A 19,059-nucleotide genomic window follows, 5' to 3' on the forward strand; every position below is an offset into this window, starting at 1 on the left:
AAAAAATGACGTGGGAGTCCCCCTAAATTCCATACCAGGCCCTTCAGGTCTGATATGGATATTAAGGGGAACCCCAGCCAAAATTTAAAAAAAAAAAATGACGTGGGGTTCCCCCTAAATTCCATACCAGACCTGAATTAAGGATAATCCCCGCGCCAAAAAAACAAAAAAAAAAAACGGCGTGGGGTCCCCCCAAATATCCATACCAGACCCTTATCCGAGCATGCAACCTGGCAGGCCGCAGGAAAAGAGGGGGGGATGAGAGTGCGCCCCCCCCCTCCTGAACCGTACCAGGCCACATGCCCTCAACATTGGGAGGGTGCTTTGGGGTAGCCCCCCAAAACACCTTGTCCCCATGTTGATGAGGACAAGGGCCTCATCCCCACAACCCTGGCCGGTGGTTGTGGGGGTCTGCGGGCGGGGGGCTTATCGGAATCTGGAAGCCCCCTTTAACAAGGGGACCCCCAGATCCCGGCCCCCCCCCTGTGTGAAATGGTAAGGGGGTACTTACCCCTACCATTTCACTAAAAAACTGTCAAAAATGTTAAAAATGACAAGAGACAGTTTTTGACAATTCCTTTATTTAAATACTTCTTCTTTCTTCTATCTTCCTTCATCTCCTGGTTCTTCTGGTTCTTCTGGCTCTTCTGGTTCTTCCTCCGGCGTTCTCGTCCAGCATCTCCTCCGCGGCGTCTTCTATCTTCTTCTCCTCGGGCCGCTCCGCACCCATGGCATGGGGGGAGGCTCCCGCTCTTCTCTTCTTCTTTTCTTCTCTTCTTCTCTTCTTCTCTTCTTCATTTTCTTCTCCGGGCCGCTCCGCATCCATGCTGGCATGGAGGGAGGCTCCCGCTGTGTGACGGCACTCCTCGTCTGACAGTTCTTAAATAACGGGGGGGGCGGGGCCACCCGGTGACCCCGCCCCCCGTTATTTAAGAACTGTCAGACGAGGAGCGCCGTCACACAGCGAGAGCCTCCCTCCATGCCAGCATGGATGCGGAGCGGCCCGGAGAAGAAAATGAAGAAGAGAAGAAGAGAAGAAAAGAAAAGAAGAAGAGAAGAGCGGGAGCCTCCCCCCCATGCCATGGGTGCGGAGCGGCCCGAGGAGAAGAAGATAGAAGACGCCGCGGAGATGCTGGACGAGAACGCCGGAGGAAGAACCAGAAGAGCCAGAAGAGCCAGAAGAACCAGAAGAAGAAGAAGATGAAGGAAGATAGAAGAAAGAAGAAGTATTTAAATAAAGGAATTGTCAAAAACTGTCTCTTGTCATTTTTAACATTTTTGACAGTTTTTTAGTGAAATGGTAGGGGTAAGTACCCCCTTACCATTTCACACAGGGGGGGGGCCGGGATCTGGGGGTCCCCTTGTTAAAGGGGGCTTCCAGATTCCGATAAGCCCCCCGCCCGCAGACCCCCACAACCACCGGCCAGGGTTGTGGGGATGAGGCCCTTGTCGTCATCAACATGGGGACAAGGTGTTTTGGGGGGCTACCCCAAAGCACCCTCCCAATGTTGAGGGCATGTGGCCTGGTACCTTTCAGGAGGGGGGGGCCGCACTCTCGTCCCCCCCTCTTTTCCTGCGGCCTGCCAGGTTGCATGCTCGGATAAGGATCTGGTATGGATTTTTGCGGGGACCCCACGCCGTTTTTTTTTTTTGGCCCGGGGTTCCCCTTAAAATCCATACCAGACCTGAAGGGTCTGGTATGGAATTTAGGGGGAACCCCACGTCATTTTTTTTTTTAAATTTTGGCCGGGGTTCCCCTTAATATCCATATCAGACCTGAAGGGCCTGGTATGGAATTTAGGGGGACTCCCACGTCATTTTTTTTTTTAAATTTTGGTTCGGGGTTCCCCTTTGGGGAATTCCCATGCCGTTTTTATCAATGAACTTTTATGTGTATTGTCGGCAATGCAATAGCCGCGGGTAGTTTTAAATGAGTTTTTTCCTTCAAAATGTCATTTTGCTGTCAGACTGTTCTAAACACAGGAAACATGCGCCCCTTTACAGGCATACTATAGACACTCCCCAGGTACGAAATTTAAAGGGATATTACACTTTTATTGTTTGACTTTAAGCATTATTAAAATCACTGCTCCTGAAAAAACGGCCGTTTTTAAAACTTTTTTTTGCATTGATCCATGTCCCCTGGGGCAGGACCTGGGTCCCCAAACACTTTTTATGACAATAACTTGCATATTAGCCTTTAAAATTAGCACTTTTGATTTCTCCCATAGACTTTTAAAGGGTGTTCCGCGGCATTCGAATTTGCCGCGAACACCCCAAATTGTTCGCTGTTCGGCGAACTTGCGAACAGCCAATGTTCGAGTCGAACATGAGTTCGACTCGAGTTCGAAGCTCATCCCTAAAAGAGGGATTAAGTTTAAACTGTGTTGGTTCTGGGGCTGGGGTGATCTGACCAGGGGTTACAACCTTAATAGTAATTCTCCCTAGTAGATCGCCCTGACTTGCCCTATATACTCCTAGTCCATAAACTCCAGCATCTGATACCTGTGGGTTTTTTATTGTTATTGAAATGGGATTACACTTCCCACGTATAGTACGGTACTGGCAGCTCCTAGTCCACCCTCTGCGGCTATATATTGATATACGTTCTACCTGATCCTTCCTCTGTTCAGGGATCACGGCAGAACTAGCAAGCCATCCGTCATCATCGGATGACCACCATACATCAGCCCATGTACTGCATTCTGGAGTAGAGCATAGATATTTGCCATCAAAGACATACCTTTGATGCCCAATGTCTATGACCTGACTGAGATCAAATCATATGGTGGTGGTCTTACCCTGTGTAACAGTTATGGTGGCACCGTCTGGTCCCTTCGTCATCTGTCTTTCCCCCATTTCGTAAACATGTCAACAATAATCAGACAGAACTTTTTATTCTCACATTTGTTCAATTCAATAAAATCCATGCATATTGTGTGAAATGGATAAGGGGGTTGTGGGAAATGGCCCCTTAAGGGTCTTAGAGCACCTTGAGCATGGTATCTGTTACAAAGCGGACATGTGAGGCAAAAATTTCTAGAATAGTTTGTAAACCCATATGTTGTGAACACCTTGTTGATCACCTGCACCATCCCTCCTTTTGAGATATGGGCTTGCCCATGACTCAATAATGCAGCATATCTAAAAAGTGATGTAGGTAAGATGGGTTTACCTTCTGTACTTGTGTATATACCATTGACCAGCGTTGCCCCTTTAGATAACCACTTTTGTTTTTCACCTGCCGATGATGTTTTCTGCATTTCTGATAACCATGTTTTATCAATAGCTTTCCGTACCTCATCATTTTCTTGGGGACCTGTATAGTATATGTGTGTATTTTGCTGTCCTGTAGCAGCTTCCCTTGCGGTCTTGTCTGCTAGTGCATTCCCTAGAGTAATTGGATCTGTTCCCTTTCTGTGTGCTGTACATTTACAAATAGCCACTTGTGTTGGTTTTTGTACATTTTCTAGAAGTGCAAGGATAAGATCTCTATGTGAGATTGGTTTACCTGTGGACGTAATCATACCCCTATTTTTCCATTGCTGGGCAAATATGTGTATAGTAGAAAAAGCGTATTGGCTGTCTGTATAAATATTTATTTTCTTCCCTTCCCCTAGACTACAGGCCCTGGATAGGGCAATAATTTCAGCTTGTTGTCCAGAGTATGAACTGGGAAGGGGTCTGGCTTCAATGACCTGGTCATGTGTTACTACAGCGTATGCCGTTTGATTTACCCCTTTATCGTCCTTTTTACAAGACCCATCAACAAAAAAGGTAATGTCAGCATCGGGAAAGGGAATATCAGTGAGATCCTTCCTAGGGAGTACCCGTTCATCAATTTGTGCTATACAATCATGTGGATCCCCATCACTAGGTGTTGGTAACAGTGTGACTGGGTTCAATGTGGTACACCTCTCGATTGTAATGTGAGGCTGTCCCAAAAGAGTAGTCATATATGATAGATGCCTGGCAGGAGATAAATAGGAGATTTTGTGTTGCAGTAAGATTACTGAAATGGCATGTGGGACTTTAAGTACCAGGGGGTGGAACAGTACTATCAGTGCAGAGGACTGTATGGCCAATGAGGCTGCTACTACAGCTTGTACACAGTGGGGCAAACTCCGGGCTACTGGATCTAATTTAGTGGAATAGAATGCAATTGGTTTGTGCTTGTCCCCATAAACTTGTGTAAGAACAGAAGTCATGTACCCTTCCTTACAATCTACAGTCTGAAAAAAGGTTTTACTGTAATTCGGAAGGCTAAGTACAGCGGAACCTACAATGAGGTGCTTTATCTTCGTAAATGCATCCTCTGCTTGCACATTCCACTGAATGGAATCTTTTGCAGCCATTAGTGAACCATAGATGAGATCAGAAAGAGGCGCCACCTCCGTAGCATAATTTGCTATCCATGCTCTACAGAAATTTGCCATGCCAAGAAATGACATCATTTCTTTTTTGGTACGTGGTTTGGGGGCTTGAAGGATGGCCTCTTTTCGGATCTCATCCAAATGTCTACCTTCTTGAGATAAAATATAACCCAGGTATTTCACCTTTTCTTTCCACAGTTGCAATTTGTCTTTGCTGACCTTGTGACCTTGGTCTGCGAGGAAATGCATCAGAGCCAAGGTGTCAATTTTACATTGTTGCTCTGTAGGAGCCGCTACCAGAATGTCATCCACATACAAGAGAATTTGGCTCCCACTGGGAGGTACAAACCGAGACAAATTATTAGACATTTCTTGTGAGAATATAGTTGGACTTTCACAATATCCCTGGGGTAACCTGGTGTATGTGTATTTTTTTTTTTTGTACGTAAATGCAAACCAGAACTGACTATCTTTGTGTAAGGGAATGGAAAAGAAAACATTACTGATATCGTTGACAGAAAATACCTTATTCTCTGGGTGGAGGTCGTTCAGGAGGACATGCGGGTCTGGGACCACCGGGATCCTCGGTAATACGGCCCTATTGACCGCCTGTAAATCCTGCACGAGTCTCCACCCATCTTCTCCTCCCTTCTGCTTCCTAACTGGGAACAAGGGCGTATTGCATGGTGAATCTGGGCATTTAATGATGACAACTTTTGCTAATAATTCCTTTATCAAGGGATCTACACCCTCTTCAGCGTCTTTCCTCAGAGGATATTGTTTTTGGTGAGGCCTCATTGTACTCTTAGGGGTTATTTGGACTTCACTGGCTGTTTTAATTAGGCCCACGTCCGTCTTTCCTCTTGACCACAAGATATCGGGGACGTCTTTTAGGGCATCCCCTTCCTCTTGGGTCAAAAGTGTCAGTCACTGTCTTTTGTCACAAATTTTAATCATGTGAGTTCTGGGTATACACTTAACAAACCACGTCAATTTGTACCTCCAAATCCCTCTAGATTTTAGTTCCTCGTCTGTCAATTGGACCCAGTCCGTGATAAGTTCTCCTAGCTCATGCCATGATACCTTGGGGTTCCGGGTGACCGAAACATGAGGTACAGTATCCTGCCTGTATATTTGCAGAATAGGCTGTGGTAGGAGACAAGTAGCCATGCTATTTCCTTCCTTATCACAGTACAAGTATTTTAAGAGAACTTCAGTGTTAGTGAGACTCATTAACTGTTTCTCATAGGACTTATCGGGCCCAAAGGTCTTTTTGTAATACATGGTGCAATAGAGGTTTGTCTGGACCTTATACCTTTTCCTCTCAGGCTCTTCTTCAATTATTTCTGTCAGGGTTTTGGATATATTTAAGCCCTCAGTTTGCAAATCCAGGCTGTACCAGTATCGGGGCTCATTATCCACGGCTGTGATTTGTTTTTCACACAGCCGATGGGCTTTGAGACCTCCCTCCACTGGTACGACAGAAATATCAAGAGCGTGCAACATGTCTCTACCCAACAAATTAACAAAACATTTAGTTGAAATTACAATTTTACACTGAGCCTTTTTACCTGTCTGTAGATCTTCCACAGTAAGGCCTTCGGACACGGCCTCCTGGTGCATCAACCCATTTGCAGATTTCACATATACTACACCTTTTTTCTTTACCCCTGGGGGCATATCCAGTGGGTGTATTAGGGTCCTACAAGCCCCAGTGTCACAAAGAAATGTTACCCATCTACCCTTCACAACCAAGGTTATTTCTGGTTTGACTTCAGCATGCAAACAAGTTTCAACAGCGCATACATCCAAAATTTCAGATTCTTTCTCATCATTTTCTTCTGTATCTCTCTCTGCAGACATACCAACATCTAGTCATGCTTCTTCCTCTCTGTTTGACCTACATTCTTTTGCCAAGTGACCTCTTTTACCACACAGGAAACACTCCCCTCTCTTCTTTTTCCCCTCATAATCTTGAATGCGGGGCCTTGTTCGAGTGTTTCCCATCCTTCTGTTCTCCTTCTCAATGACATACACATCATTACCTTCATCTACCATAAGCACTTTCCCTTTCTTTACTCTCTTTTTTGATTGGAAGTGCCTCTCAGCATGCCTCGCATACTCAATCAGCTCCTGAAGTCTGCAGATCCTATGGTTGATCATGTGTTTGGTAACAAAACTTGATATAGGGGGAAGCAGCCCCCTTCAAGATTGCATTCTTCAACTGTTGTTCATATGGGCTATCGTTTACTTGATTTACTGGGACTTCTATTCCAGAGTGATTATTGAAAATCTCCCTCATCCTAACAATGAAATTGTCCACTGTTTCCTCTTCTCCCTGCACACACTGATTTATCATGGACCAGTCGGCTCGACGTATCCATCTATTCTCTATCCTTGCTATAAGAGCATTTCTCCTGTTTTCTAGTGCTGCATCATCATGAGGCAACACAACTCCCTGATTGTTTAATCCACTCCAATCTCCCACTACATGATGCCAGTCGGGACCCAGGATCTGTCTGATGACCTGCTCTATTTCCCTCCCATTGAGATGATAGCTAGCAATCATTCCCATGATACCATCTCTGAATTGAGCTATGTTGACCTTGGGATGTGGTATCCCTTCAGTAGCTTTTTTAACATCCTCAGGGGTCCAGGGACGATAGACCATCATAGTGTTGGGGACTACTATACCTCCTACATTTTGTCCTGCCCTAGGGTTGGGAACTTCAATTAGTGGAAATTCTTCCTCTCCACATTCTGTTTGTTCCCCTGCTGTGGGGGTTATCAATTTGTTCACCAGGTCCCCAAGAAATTTTGTAACCGTTGCTGTAAGGGGCGTCCCTTGTGGACTCCTCTGGACAGCAAGGGTCATCTTGAGAGGGGGTTTAGCTACAGCCATAGGAGAATCGGTTGCATCTGCGGGTGACCCAGGTGACCACGGAGGAACAACAAACAGTGGAGAGTCAGGTTGCATGGTAAAAGGGTTATTCGTCGATAGTCGGGAGGTCAATGGGGGTGACTTATTGCATGCCTCTGTCCCATATGGTGGTGGGGACTGCAGGTCTGCAATAGGATATAGGGAATTGGGAGCGGGTGTTGAAGTCGGAGGGGGAGCAGCAACTGTCAGTGAGGTTGGAGAGGTCTCCAAAGTATGTGCTGGGGCTGTCGGGTGCATTTGGTTTGTTACGTTTTGTTCAGTCAATACTTGCTGGACTAAACTTCGGAGGATGGTCATATTATTGTCCTCCTCTTTGTCCAAAAACATAGTCTTTTTATGGTTTTCTGAATTTAACCTACGGTTAGCCTCCTCAAGCCATTTCTTTGCCTGTGGAAGACCTAATTTCTTCTGTTTCCTTATTTTCGTGTCGGCATCATTTTTAAGCTTTCTACACAGTTTTACACAACAATCCTTATTTAAAGATGCATCAAAATCATACTTTGTTTTCCACATTTTAAGAAATTTCACATTCTCTTTGTCTAGACTACACATATACTTAGCATCCTCATTCATACCAACAGATTTTCCATGGATCATACCCATTTTGTTTATCGTGCACACGGAGCTCTCTTTTTTTTTGTTAATGTCTTCTCACAATGACACAACACACGCACACAGTATCTTATCACTTGCAGTCACTCACAGACTTTCTAGTCGTGATATATCACTTCTAGATTACTGATCTTGTGTATTGCTAAAACACTGGTGTCTTAGAGAATAACAGAATTACGAGGAGACTGAATTCTCCCGACTGTTCTTTTATCATTACTTAATATTTCACTAACTTGTAGAGAGCATTTACAGAATTACGAGGAGACTGAATTCTCCCGACTGTTCTTTCATCCTATTAAAACATTTAATATTTCAGTCATTGATCCAAGGGTATTTATGTGCCTGCTCAGGATTAATACAACATATGAGGCTGGCATGAACACTGCGGTCCGCCTAATGTCCTCTGTTTGTTACCTGGAAATCTATCAGGCCACACCCTTGTATCAACGGAGGGGGGGTTCTTTATCTGGAAGTATTTTTGATCCAAGGGTATTTATATGCCTAGAAAGCTATCAGGCCACACCCTTGTATCAACAGGGGGTTCTTTAGGTTTTGATCTAGGAGTATTTATGTGTCCCCAAGGGATTTTCTGCAGTTTACAAGGCTGTCTGGATCTAAGATCCAATCGACAAATTTCCTTTGTCTGCACCTGGATATTAGTATGGGACCATACCCCTATATCAAATGACTATTAACCAGAAGAAACAAACAAGAACACACAAGAGAGAACACCCGCAGTGCTCGACTGCCGCCAGGTCGCCCTGAGCGCGTCTTCCCAAAACGCGGGCTAGTCACTAGGTCTGCCCATCCAGGATGGCCACAGACGGATCTATACGGGGAATACGTGACCACTTATTTCCCCTCAACAAGAGTAAGCAGATAGGACAGAAACAGATAAACATTCGATCAAAACACACAAGAGAGAACACCCGCAGTGCTCGACTGCCGCCAGGTCGCCCTGAGCGCGTCTTCCCAAAACGCGGGCTAGTCACTAGGTCTGCCCATCCAGGATGGCCACAGACGGATCTATACGGGGAATACGTGACCACTTGTTTCCCCTCAACAAGAGTAAAGCAGATAGGACAGAAACAGATAAACATTTGATCAATCTCTATATTGTATGTATATATTCAAATCCCTTATTCATCAAATTCCTAATCAAGTCTAACACAAAAGGTTAATAATAAAATAAAAATAAAAATCTTACCTTGTCCCGAGAGCGGTCTCTTGTGCTGATCTGGTAAGTCGCTGCCCGGGAGGCACTAGTTCAGCGGACCGGCCTCTTTTTAACATCTAATTTGAGATGGAGGACTTACAGTTTTGCCGTACGGTCATCGGTCACTGTCGGCCAGTGCGTCTCGGGGAAATTGGACTCCCGGCTCGAAAGACCAAATTGTTAGGGAAATAATTCACCGTCTCAGACCGTCCTCGGGCATCAAGGTAATATTTATTGCATATGCAAGAGAAATGAATTACATGTTCATGCAGCCATCATCATTTCTAAGGAAAATACTGTGGTACATGTCTTTTTTATAAGCCCTGGACACCCCCCTTTCCTGTCTTAAAACATGCCCAGTCTCATGTATTTTCAACTTTATTCTGGACGTAACAGGAAAGGTGGAAGTGTCTGTTACAGACTGTTATCTTCATCTAACAATGGTTACAGGATACTGACTTGAAAACTCCCCAAGTCAACACAAAAATACAGGATATATGCAAAACTGCACATCTAAGCATATTATATTGCTGAGTATATATATATATTGCTAACTCCATATTATCTATAGTTTATTTCTAGGCCATGATAAACAAAATGGCGTCTTTCATAACTGACATTTAAAGTATAATTTCTCTAACAATCATGACGTCACTTCCTGTCCAGGCTGGAAGTAAACAAGTTGTTTTTTTTAAAGCAAAAGATCAAATATTTTGCTTTTAAAGGTAAAGGAGAGATCCATAAAGAGGACTTGTTATCCTTATTTCTATTACAAGGCATGTTTACATTCCTTGCAATAGTAATAAAGTGATTAAAAAAAAAAAAAAATTAAAAGGACAGTGTAAAATAAAAAAGTAAAATAAATAAGAAAAAAAAAAGTAAAACGCCCCATCCCTTCACGTTCACACAGAAGCGAATGCACATGTAAGTCACGCATGCATATGTAACGGTATTTGCACCACACATGCGTCACAGAGGAATATTAGAGCAACAGCAATAATTCTAGCACTAGACCGTCTCTGTAAATTCTAAACAGGTAACCTGTAAAGGTGCTTGGCGTTAACCTATGGAGAATTTAAAAAAAAAACTGTAGTGTGTCGCCTTTCCATGATTGTGCGCAATTTTAAAGCGTGACATGTTAGCTGTCTATTTACTCAGTGTAACATCATCTTTCACATTTTACAAAAAAAAAAAAATGGGGTAAATATTGTGTTTTGTTATAATTCATTAAAGTGTATTTTTTCCCAAAAATTTGTGTTTGCAAAACTGCTGTGCAAATAGCGTGTGACATAAAAAATTGCAATAATCGCCATTTTATTCTCTAGGGTCTCTGCTTAAAAAAAATGTATAATGTTTGGGGGTAACAAGTAATTTTCTAGCAAAAAATACTGATTTAACTTGTAAACTAAAAGTGCCAGAAAAAGCCTGGTCTTCAAGTGGTTAAGTCGCCATTATAAACACTGGTCCGAAATTCTATTTTAAACAACCCACATATGAAAAAAGTGGTGAAGCGCAAGGGTACGTGCCGTAGTCTCAAAAAGTGGTTCTCCAAGTGATAAAGTTTTGCTAAAATGTGGAAATATAATTTTAATGGTCTACTCTAGTCCTAAGTGCATTCATTAGTGTAACCATGACAATGTAGCAAGAAATGGCTATGGATTTAAGTCCCACTTAAAGCAAAATTCAAGGATGCACACTAATCGAACAATCCCGTTCCCTAATGTTCCCTGTTTACCCTTCTGGTGAAATTATTTTAATTTCTTGCATGTAAATACCTTTAAAAGGATTTTTGTGACTATCACCTTGCCCAGCTCCCTGCACTTTTCACTTACATAGAGCTTGCTGGTGGAAGGGGTGAAACTGCTCCCACATACTGTATTTTTACTGCATTACTGCTTCTGATCTGGCATTATGTGTTGTAAGTGACATTGCTTCAATGGTGGGGGTGAGTGGAGGTTGTGTGTATGGGGGGACCATAGGTCAGTCTATTTTTCTGAGTGATGACCCTTGCCTCCCTCTTATACATTACAGTAAAACCTTGGTTTGAGAGTAACTTGGTTTGAGAGCGTTTTGCAAGACAAGCTAAATTTTGACTTGATATACAAGCGATGTCTTGATATACAAATAGCGTCACGTCATAACTGAGTATAAAAGAGAAGAGAGGCGCCTCTAAGTGTAGCAATATGGTTAAATTTAATGAAGGTACAACATTTAGCAACTCACATGGTTGATGATTAAAACAGGCACATCTAAGTATGCAGGCATCCAGGGTAAAGCTGTCCACATAGACCATTCTCCGCACCGCCATCGACGTCATCTCTTCCCCGCTGCGCTCCACGTGCACTTCAAGCCACGCTTTCAGATAGCTCTACTGCAAAGTAGTCTTTCCGGTCACGATTGCAGACTGACAGCAGTGAAAGCCGGCGGTGCGGAGGGCGGTCTATGTGGACAGCTTTACCCCGGATGCCTGCATACTTAGATGTGCCTCTTTTAATCAACAACCATGTGAGTTGCTAAATGTTGTACCTTCATTAACCACTTGCCAACCGGCTCACGCCGATATACGTTAGCAAAGTGGTTAGTTCCCACGAATCGCCATATGGGTACATCTGTACCTTTAAGGGCAATAGCAGGCGCACGCGCCGCTGCAGGCGGGTACCCGATGCGCGTGGCCGGAGGGCTCGATCTCCGCCGGCCACATGCATCTGTGACTGCCGCCGGTCACGTGCGACTGCGTGCACGAGAGCAGGAACAGGGATTTGTGTGTGTAAACACACAAATTTCTGTTCTGTCAGGAGAGAAGAGACATATTGTTTATTCCTACTAAGTAGGAAAAACGATATGTCTCTTCCTCTAGTCACTCCTATCCCCCCACAGTTAGAACACACTCAGGGAACACACATTAACCCCTCGATCGCCCCCTAGTGTTAACTCTATCCCTGCCAGTGCCATTTACACAGTAAACAGTGCATTTTTATAGCACTGATTGCTGTATGAATGTCAATGGTCCCAAAAATGTGTCAAAAGTGTCCAATCTGTCCGCCACAATGTCGCAGTACTGCTAAAAATTGCAGATCACCGGCATTACTATAAAAAAAATAATAATAAAAATGCCATAAATCTTTCCCATAGTTTGTAGACACTATAACTTTTGCGCAAACCAATCAATATACGCTTATTGCGGGGGGGGTTTTACCAAAAATATGTAGAAGAATATATATTGGCCTAAACTGAGGAAGAAATGTGTTTTTTAAAACATTTTTGGGATATTTATTATAGCAAAAAGTTAAAAATATTTTTTTTTTTTTCAAAATTGTCGCTCTTTTTTTTGTTTGTCAGTTAAAGCGACGCAGTGCCGTATCGCAAAAAAATAGCCTGGTCATTAAGCAGCCAAATCTTCTGGTCTGTAAGTGGTTAAATGTAACCGTATTGCTACACTTAGAGGCGCCTCTCTCCTCTTTTATACTCTGTAGCTCCTGCTGGATTTTGCTTCTAATCCCCTTGTGGAGGCTTCTATTTGTGGATAGACATTTTATGGTTACACAACCTGTCACATTCCTATAATCTTTTTATTTGGACTATAAACTGAAGGACCCATGAATAAATGGTTGTGGAACGAATCATTTAAGTTTCCATTATTTCTTATGGGGAAATTTGCTTTGATATACAAGTGGTTTGGATTACAAGCATGTTTCTGGAACAAATTATGCTCTCAATCCAAGGTTTTACTGTACTTGTGTTTAAAGCAATGAATGAAAAATGGTGCTCCCTGTAGGGAGTGTGTGCTTAAAAGCCTGGACGGGCAGGTGTGGGCTTTATACAGTACAAATTACTTTCCATTAAAAAAAAATATTTTCCTGACCTTTCGATACTACAAGTGAAAATGTGTGTAAATTTCTCGTTACATTGATGACTCCCATTGGGACCTCTGATAGGCTATATTTAACTTAAAGGGTAACTCCAATTTCGTGGGGAAAATAAAATAGAAAATAACAAAAAAAATAATAATATAGCAAATACAATTGCAACACAAGTCATATTGTAATTGAATGTTATTAAAAATGACCTTTCCTTTTCAATCTGCAGCTCTGTAACTTTCTGAAAATGCAATGCAATAAGGCTACCTGGAGGTTTTCTGTACACAGAATGTGTACAGAACGCCCTCCAGAAACATCATTTCCTGCTTGGGTGATTGGCTCACCAATTTTCTCAGAAGTCTGCCCTAAGATACAAGTCAGATTTTAGGCATTCCCTGATACTTTCAATAGGAAATCCTGTTTAAAGGGATGCAGGCTCAGCAGCTTTTCTCATTAGAGCCCTGCAGGTGCACAGCTGCTTGATAATTATGAAACCACTCCCATTAGACTCACTCCCCAACATGGATACAGACAAACACACAGGGATTTCTTCGGAATAACAAAAGGTAGGAATCTGCAACAAAGTTTGATAAAATCCTTTTAATGTACATAGATCACCCAAAAGGGAATGTTTTTTTTTCTCAACAAAAGTGGAGTTACGCTTTAAAATACAGCTAAACCCAAAAACAAAAATGTAATATATTGCAGTTTCTAGTCACTATATGGGAAGGCTGCATTCAGTTTTCTTTTTTCCTGTAACTACAGAAAATTCCTGTTGATCTTGCCAGAAAGGCAATGTCCTTTGCACTTCCTGTGACCTCCAGCAAAGAATATCCTTCCTAGCTATTTTCTGTAAACGACCAATTGCCTCCTTGTAAGACAGATGAAAAAAATATAGACATTTGTAATCCATATCAGAAGAGCAGCCTAGGATGACAACCATGACTTTCTCCATAGATACAGTTCGGGAGTGTTGTAGTCACCCAGGGACAGGAAGTATGTTATGTGTAGGATCACAAGGTGAAAATAAAGCAAAAGAAGCTTAAGACCCATTTCACACCTGTGCGACTTCAAAGTCGCATGATTTTACCGCATTTTGATTTTGGGCGATTTTGCCGTGATTTGGGATCAGTACTACTTTGTACGACTTTAAAGGGTTGGGGTTTACAAATGCTTTGACCCTCAGCTTGTGCTTACAAAATCGTACTGAAATTGTGTCTATATTATTCAGGTACTATTTGCATGCTACTTGAGGGTTTAACATTGAGGTCTATGGACATCAACTCGCATGGAAGTTGGACCAAAGTAGTTCAGGGACTACTTTGAAGTCGGCACGACTTAAAGTTGTGCCAATATGAATGGTAGTCTTTGAAAATCATGGAGAATGACAGGTCCATGCAATATGCAGGACCAACATGGGAGAGCTCAAAGGGGATGCAGGTTTCCTTATGTTTCTTACAGGTTTGCTATTGGTTACAGCAGCAGCATCTGCTGCACAGCAACAAGCAGCTGATTGGAAGAAATTGGCGGTTTTGCATAGCCCGCTTTATGAAGGAGATAAAAGGGGCAGTCCGCCTGTTAACAAGCAGACTCTGTGGAACCGGACCGGGACTCAGGAGCATGAAGCGCCGCTCACCTGAGAGAAGAGAGAGCTTGCTCCGCCGCCTCATAGAAAAAGCCGAGGGCTCCGGAGGTGAGGAGTGGCTTATGCAGTGCCTGGAGGATGGACGTGCTGAGACTCCGCCCGGCCCGTCGAATGTCACAGCCCAAGAAAAGATGGTGGAGCCAGAAGCGGTCATGCGCAGTCCGCGCCAGCAGCCAGGGAGGAAAAAGAAGAGACAGAGAACGGAGGCTTCTTCTCAACCTAAAGGAAAGGAGGGAGCTGGCAGCGTTCCTCACAGGAATGCACCTCCAAGGAGAGAAAGTACTGCTACTCAGTCTGCACCTGCTGCGGCCAGAAGTGAGCAAAATAGGAGTCTGCCTGCTGGTGAGACATTCTCAAATGTTAATGTCACTGAATTTAATGCTCTTGTTAAATCGTTATCTGGTATGTTGCAAAAGCTTAAAGGGGCACACACAGTTGGTGCTTTTGCTGAGGAGGCTGAGGGTGCACAGTTTTCTGGTGCTTTGTATGATGCTGATACTATTAATGATTTTAAAGGGGCACAGTTACATGGTGCTTTTTCACAGCAAGCTGAGAATGTTTTACAACAGTATGAAAGTGATGACATAAGTACAATTTGGCATAATGTGATAGAGAACCCCCTGGGCGAGAATTTTAAACATAATACAGGTGGTACGGCCCGCAAGCCGGTTCAGGCTCGTAAAGCTGTTATGCCTTCTGCACGCTCTGCGCATTCTATGGTTGCAGAGTCCTCCTTTAAGGCTCCTATGCCATGTGAAATATCACCGCTGGGCTTCCACTTATCCACTTCTGTCAAAGAAAAAATTTGGGGAGGTGAATTTGTTGATTTGTTGTCTTTATTGCCAGCTTCCAAGGAATTTCTAGTTAAATCTGACAAGAAATCAGATGAGCGCACAGAAGAGGATAGGCGCAGGGCGGTACCTAAAACCTTTCAGAACTGGCTGCAGGCCTTTTGCATTTTTGCATCCGTGTTGGGTGAACAATTCCCTGAGAAATGTTCAGGCCTTTTTCAACACGTGGATATAGTTTCTGAAGCATTTCGTAATTTTGGCGGTTCAGCCTGGTTCACCTATGATGAGAATTTCAGGCAAAAATGAGCAGTTCACCCTTCCTTGCAATGGGGATGTAAGGATGTGGGTTTATGGTTGAATCTCATGCTTCCACAAAAACCGCAGTTCACACCTAGAACTGGGCCTAGCCCACAAACTGCTTTTCGTAAAGGTTTCTGTTTTGCCTTTAATGAAGGACAGTGCAGATTCTTATCTAACTGCAGATATAGGCATGAGTGCTCCTTCTGCAATGGGAACCATTCGGCGAATAGATGTTTCAAAAAATCATCAGTTGCTTCCCTCCCATCCTTTCCACGCGATGCTGGTGGAAAAGGCCAGGACCCCAGTGAGCCTGCTAAGCATGCAACCGTGGCTAGATCTCTATCCAGACCGCACGATGGCGCGGCTGCTATCTGATGGTTTCAAGAACGGTTTCTTGGTTCCCTCCTTTTCAGGGTCTGGATGCACTTTAGTTAAAAATTTGCGCTCTGCTAGGTGTCATCCTGAAATTGTCCAAGAGAAAATATTTAAAGAGGTGTCAGAAGGAAGAGTAGCTGGCCCCTTTTCCTGCCCACCTTTTAAAGATTTTCGCATATCCCCATTGGGCATTGTTCCTAAAAGAGAGCGGGGTAGTTTCAGGCTTATTCACCATTTATCATATCCTGTGGATGCTTCACTCAATGATGAGGTTGCAGAGGTTATAGCCCCGGTGTCATACTCTTCCTTTGATGAAGCACTAGAACTTTTACGTCACTTTGGGCACGGTGCGCTGTTGGCTAAGGCAGACATCAAATCTGCCTTTCGCCTGCTACCGGTGCATCCACAAGGTTTCAATTCCCTGGGTTTTCATTTTCAGGACCAATTTTATTTTGATAAATGTATGCCCATGGGGTTCTCGTTATCATGTTTTTATTTTGAGTCCTTTTCAAAATTTTTGCATTGGGTTCTGTCTGAATGTTCCCCTGTTGGGGGTATTCTGCATTATTTAGACGATTTTTTATTTTTAGGTCCAGCAGACTCACCAGTATGTTCGGTATTGCTGGAAACATTTTTTCATATTTGTAATTCCTTCGGTATTCCCATTGCCCATGAGAAGACGGTACTCCCGGTATCCTCTTTAGAATTTCTGGGCATCACTATTGACTCATCGTCAATGGAGTTCAGATTGCCCGAGGATAAATTACACCGTATGAGAATAATGATCTCCTCATTTTTGTCAAAACGCAAAGTTTTTTTAAAAGAGGCCCAATCCCTTTTGGGTCTATTTGCTTTTGCGGCTAGGGTTATTCCCATAGTTAGAATTTTTTCCAGACGTTTTGCTCTAGCTATTAGAGGTTTTAAGAACCCTGGTTCTCATATCCGCATCTCTAAGAGTATTAAGGAAGATCTTAAAATTTGGGATTCTTTTCTCTGCAATTTCAATGGGTCCACAGTATGGCAGGAATCTTTTACTAATGATTTTCAGTTAAACTTTTTTACAGACGCCGCCGGTTCATCTGGTTTTGGCGCTTTTCTTGATGGCCACTGGTGTGCCTCTAGATGGCACTCCAGTTGGTTTCAGCAAGACATTCTGCGCAATATAGTCCTCCTCGAGTTATTCCCGGTTATAGTTTCTATTGTGATTTGGAAAGAACACTTTGTTAATCGTAGGATTATTGTTAATACGGATAATAAAGGTGTTCTATTTGCTATCAATATGCTTTCTTCCAAATCAGAGCTAGTTATCAAACTTTTACGTTTTTTGGTGTTGCACTGCATGAGATTTAATATCTGGTTAAAAGCCAAGTATATTCCTGGGATTGATAATAACATAGCTGACGCCTTATCTCGTTTACAGTTGCGGAGATTCCGGGAGTTGGCCCCATCGGCGGATCAGTGTGGAACCCCGTGCCCGGATTTCCTCTGGGGCTTGATCTGGGACTGATCTCCGCGCATCTTAGGAACTCTGTAGCACGTAAGACATGGCTGGAATATAGTCTGGCCTGGTCCAAATGGTGTTCTTTTTGCTCTAGCAGGAGTATAGATGAATTGGAAGTGAATGCGTATGTTTCTTTAGCTTTTGTGTCCTTTATGATTCAGTCTGGTCTTAGGCCTGCCTCTATTAGCAAGGTGTTGGCTGGTGTTTCCTTTTTTCTAAAATTTGCAGGTTTGCCAGCCCTATCTTCCTTTTTTTCAGGTCAGCCAGGTCCTCAAAGGTTTCAAGAATTCACACCCTACCCAGGATGCCAGACGTCCAATTTCAGTTAATTTATTAATCCAATTACTAGCTATATTAGAAGAGATTTGTTTTACCGAATTTGAACTTCTGCTTTTCAGGGCAGCCTTTTCGGTTACCTTTTTTGGTGCTTTCAGAGTTGGAGAACTTACTGCCCAAAACAGGTCATCTTCACCTTTTCTGCTATTTTCTCATGTGTTGTTGGAATCCGATTGCTTAAGTTTGTTTATCTGCCGGTCCAAAACTTTTGGTTTGGGCAATGGTCAATGGATATATCTAGGTAAATCCCCCAATAACTTGATTTGCCCGGTGTCACATACGGCTAGTTATATGTCAGTGAGGCCTTTCTCTAACAGTTCATTTTTTATCCACCAGGATTTGTCCCCTTTGACTCGTTACCAATTCTCGGCGGTTCTATACGCATGTCTTAAGCGCCTCAACCTTGGGGGTCTCGGATTCTCTTCGCATTCGTTTAGAATCGGGGCCGCCACCACAGCCAATTTGTTGGGTTTCTCTCCTGAAGGTCAAAAACGGGTTGGTAGGTGGGTTAGTAGTAGATATAAAATTTATGTTCGCCCTGAATTATTAATTGTATGATTTTCTATTTTCAGATTCTTCTATATGCACAATCTGGATTGTAGGCCACTCCTACATTTTCTGGGCTGAAAAGCAGGCTGCATCCAGGATATGTACGAACAATTTAGGTTTGGATAGAAATGTTTTTAAGGTGTTATGGTCTGGAGTTAGGGGCCTCAGATGGCGTAATCTTAAAGACCACTTAATTCAATTATCCGCAATTTGGCCTTCCCCCCAAGTACTAGTGCTTCATGTTGGAGCAAACGATGTTGGTAAAGTTAGAACATGGGAACTCCTTTGTGAAATGAAGAGGGATATTTATTACATTAAACTTTTGTTTCCAAATACCAATTTGGCCTTCTCCGAAATGGTTCCTAGACTCCTTTGGTCCCCTTCTGGGAATCTATTTTATTTGGATAAGATTCGGAGACGGTTAAATAGGACCATACATAATTTCTTAGTGTCCTTGGGTGGTGTGTCCTTCCGCCACTTGGAGCTGGAAGGTTTCATTCCGGGGTTATTTAGGAAGGATTTAGTCCACTTGTCAGACATAGGTCTGGACATTTTCAACATGG

Source organism: Aquarana catesbeiana, linkage group LG02 (assembly GCF_042186555.1).
Source record: "Aquarana catesbeiana isolate 2022-GZ linkage group LG02, ASM4218655v1, whole genome shotgun sequence".
Classification (NCBI taxonomy): Eukaryota; Metazoa; Chordata; class Amphibia; order Anura; family Ranidae; genus Aquarana; species Aquarana catesbeiana.